This window comes from Somniosus microcephalus, chromosome 18 (genome assembly GCF_052327205.1).
Source record: "Somniosus microcephalus isolate GS21.2 chromosome 18, FLI_Smic_1.0, whole genome shotgun sequence".
In the NCBI taxonomy this organism is placed as follows: domain Eukaryota; kingdom Metazoa; phylum Chordata; class Chondrichthyes; order Squaliformes; family Somniosidae; genus Somniosus; species Somniosus microcephalus.
In genome coordinates this window covers 50912964-50917425 of record NC_141004.1, presented here as the reverse complement: position 1 = coordinate 50917425, position 4462 = coordinate 50912964, and positions in this window count along the sequence as shown.

Below are 4462 nucleotides of genomic sequence, written 5' to 3'. Positions count from 1 at the left end.
TCCCTGTTGGAAAGCATTAAAATGATTTGAAGCCAAAATGTTGGTGTTATGGCATCTGTTCTTTTGCCTTAGGCAGCTCCACATTGTGGGATTTGCCATACTTGCGTTGTCAGTTTGGTGGCCTGAGTGAAAGGAGGCCAGAGAGTCATGCCCATTGTCAATGATGTCCTAGGATGGAGCCAAGGACATGTGCCAACTTGGCAACCTATGCAAATCTGGCCAGGATAGGTTCATCCCTTGCATCCTGGGCAGGCGTGTGCTGCTGCTGCCGCTGGTCGATACACTGGCACTCTGATCTCCTCCTGCTCCTCCTCCTCCTCCTCATCTGAGGAGGGCTGGAATTGAGCCATTTGCTCATCAGGAAGCTGCAAGCCACGACGCTGTGCGATGTTGTGCAGTGTACAGCAGACCACGACCATTCTGGAGATCCTGTATGGTGTATACTGCAGGGCTCCACCTGATCGGTCAAGACATCGGAAGTGCATCTTCAACAACCCAATGGTTTGCTCGATGATGGCCCTGGTCAAAGTTTAGCTGACGTTGTAGCGCTCCTCAGCCTAGTTAGCTGGCCTCCTAATTGGCGTCATTAGCCACTTCTTCAGGGGGTAGCCTTCGTCACCAAGAAGCCATCCGTTAAGTTGATTTGGCGGATTGAAAAGCGGAGGATAACTGGAGTGCCACAGGATGAAAGAGTCATGGCAACTACCACAGAACTTGGCGCAAACATGCAAGAACTCCTTCTTGTGGTTACACACCAGCTGTAAGTTGAGGGAGTGGAAGCCCTTTCGGTTGACAAAGAAAGCTGGGTTGTGATGGGGTGCCCTAAGGGCCACGTGTGCAGTCTATGATGCCCTGCACCATTGGCATGCCTGCCATATTTGCAAATCCAACCGAATGGGCAGTTATACTTGATCCCTTGTGAACTGGATGTAATTGTGGGCCTTAGCGAAAAGGGCATCGGTAACCTGCGTGATGCAACTGTGGGCGGCCGACTGGGAGATGCCGCTGATGCCTGCTGATGATTCCTGGAAGGAGCCTGAGCCAAAGAAGTTGAGTGCGGTGGTGACTTTAACAGCCACTGGTAAGGGGTATCCACCCGTTCCTCTGGACACCAGGTCTTGCTGCAGCAGGCCGCAGATCTCTCGGACAACCTATCGCGAAAGTCTCGGCGTCTTGGCACTGCTGCTCACTCATGTTGAGGTAGCTCATCCTTTGTCTGTAAACCCTCTGTCGGGGGTATCTCCTGCGGCAAGGTGCCTTGATGCGCTGGTGCCTTCTGCCCTGTGCAGCATCAAGTAGCTGAGCAGGAGGTTGGGGCTCCTGCTGATGTTGCTGCTGAGCTGCCTGAGCAGGAGGTTGGGGCTCCTGCTGATGTTGCTGCTGAGTTGCCTGAGCAGGAGGTTGGGGCTCCTGCTGATGTTGCTGTTGAGCTGCCTGGTTCTGCTGCTGCTGTGGATGCTCCTCATCCTCATCTGAGGTCCATGGAGAAAGAAAATGAATGGTTCCCATGCTGCTTCCAGATGCCTCTGTTGGGGAAGCACTCATTGCAAGCGGGGAGAGGGTCTTCCAAGGAGGTCCCACAGTTGATAGTCAAGCTGCAGCACCTCTGACTTCGGAAGGCCTTCTAAAAGTGCTGAGACCTTTTAAAGCAAAGGTCTGGCACCTGCAAGTAATCCTTGATGCAATAAACAATGTCTTGTTAGATCTGCAGCTGTGAGGAGGCCACCCACAAGTCAACCTGCCAGGTTTACCTGCCGTGGTTTAGGAGGTGCGTGGAGCACGCCAAAATCATTGAAAAATCACAAGGGCCTCTCAGAATAGGCTTAGAGAGGCCCTTAACGAGCATTTAATGATCACAAGTATCGCTATGGCCAGCTGGAGGTGGGACCATTTCCCAACCTCAAAACCGGCACCGGCAAAATCCCGCGGAGGTGGGTTGGGGGCGAGTTCCGGACCCGCCCTCTTTGAATCTGATTTTCCTGCCTTTCCGGCCTCCAAACCCGTTGCCTCCAACGGCAGAAAATCGCCCCCATGTACTCCAACCCCTTGCAATAAAGGCCTTCATGCCATTTGCCTTCCTAAGTGCTTGCTGTACCTGCATGCTAACTCTGTGTTTCCTGTATGAGGACACCTAAATCTCCTGAACACTAACATTTAACAGTTTCTCATCATTTATGAAATCTCCTGTTTTTCTATTCTTCCTACCAAAGTGAATAACCTCACATTTTCCCACATTATACTCCACCTGCCACCTTATTGCCCACTCATTAACCTGTCTATATCTCTTTGCAGGCTCTTTGTGTCCTCCTCACAGCTTACTTTCCCACTTAGCTTCGTATCATCAACAAACATGGATACATTACACTTGGTCCCTTCATCTAAGTTATTAATATAGATTGTAAATAGCTGAGGCCCAAGCACTGATCCTTCCGGCACCTCACTAGTTACAGCCTACCAACTTGAAAATGACCCGTTTACCCTTACTCTCTGTTTTCTTTCCATTAGCCAATCCTCTATCCATGCTAATATATTGCCTCCAACTCTGAGCCCTTATCTTGCATAACAACCTTTTATGTGGCACCTTATCGAATGCCTTTTGAAAATCTAAATATATTACATCCATTGGTTCCCCTTTATCTACCCTGCCAGTTACATCCTCAAAAAACTCTAATAAATTTGTTAAACATGATTTCCCTTCCATAAAACCATGTTGACTCTGCCTAATCATATTATGATTTTCTAAGTACCCTGTTATTACTTCCTTAATAATGGTTCCAACATTTTCCTGACAACTGATGTCAGGCTAACTGGCCTGTAATTCCCTGTTTTTTTCTCTCGTGCCTTTCTTGAATAGCGGGGTTACATTTGCTGGCCATTGTGTCTTCTACTGTGAAGACAGATACAAAATATTTGTTTAAAGTCTCTTCCATTTCCTTATTCCCCATGATGATTTCGCCTGTCTCAGCCTCCAAGGGACCAACGCTTACATTTGCTACTCTCTTTTTTCATACTTGTAGAAGCTCTTACGATCTGTTTTTATATTTCTTACTAGTTTACTCATTCTATTTTCTCCCTTTTTATCAATTTTCTGGTCATCCTTTGCTGGTTTCTAAAGCTCTCCCAATCCTCAGGCTACTACTATTCTTTGCAACATTATAAACCTCTTCTTTTAATCTAATACTAGCCTTAACTTCTTTAGTTAGCCACGGATGGATCATTTTTCCCATGGAGTTTTTATTTCTCAATAGACTGTATATTCATTGAGAATTTTGGAATATTTCTTTAACTGTTTGCCTCTGCTTATCTACGTCATTCCTTTTAATCCAATTTCCCAATCTACCTTAGCCAACATGCCCCTCATACCTATGTTATTGGCTTTATTTACGTTTAAGACTCTCATTTCGGACTTAGAATTTCAGATTGAGTTTGCGAGTGAAATACTTATCATATTATGATCACTCTTCCCCAGAGGATCCTTTACTATGAGATTACTAATTAACCCTATCTCATTACACAATACAAGATCTAAAATAGCCTGTTCCCTGGTTGGTTCCACAACGTATTGTTCTAGGAAACTGTCTCCAATGCATTCCATGAATTTGTCCTCCAGGCTAGCTTTGCCAATTTGATTTGCCCAGTCTACATGAAGATTAAAATCCCCTACTGATTGTTCTTATTGTCATAGGATTAAAAGCAGTCGATTGAAAGTTAAACTACCCACTGTACTATAGTTCTAACAGACATGCAATAAACTGAATAAGAATTTGTGGATGGTAAGTGACACATCAGACGAAGTACAACTCTCCAGAAAGCTGTGTCTGTGATCTCACAATGTAAGCAATTGTTTTTTTTTTGTATTTGTTACTGACTTTCTGTTTTCCATGACTGAAACCATGCAGCTCTAGTTTGAAAGTTATATTGCTACTGCTGGTCATAAAAGCTCAAAATGACCCTCATTGTAAAGCTATTAGTTCTCAGAACAGAATGTCCTTAAGATAGATGTCATTCACTCCAGTTATAATGAATGGCTTGTTCACTAAATTTCAGATTTGATTTGATTGCAGGCATCCACCTCAGTAACTGAAGTTTATTGCGTCATTTGAGGTATAGAGGTTTCAACACAGGCAGTGGATGCATGTCTTATCTTTGCTGACCTGTGATTATCCTGAATTTGTAGATGAGACTGTTTGAAAGAACTAGATGATTCATGCAAGGAGTTTGTCTAAGTATGAGTACTTTAAACAATTTGGAGAGAAATTATCTTCAACCCTTTTCATCTTTGTCTGACAGCTCAGCAACTGAACTGTAACAGCTAATGCTCTGGAGGCTATCATTGAAGTTATTTTGGTACATGGAAGCTAGTAACTACCTAGGATTGTAGTTGGGTTGAGTGCGTTCATTGGTGTATCAAGCATTACATTAGTCCAGAGTGCTCCCAATGCCAGGGTTTTCCTGTGTAAGT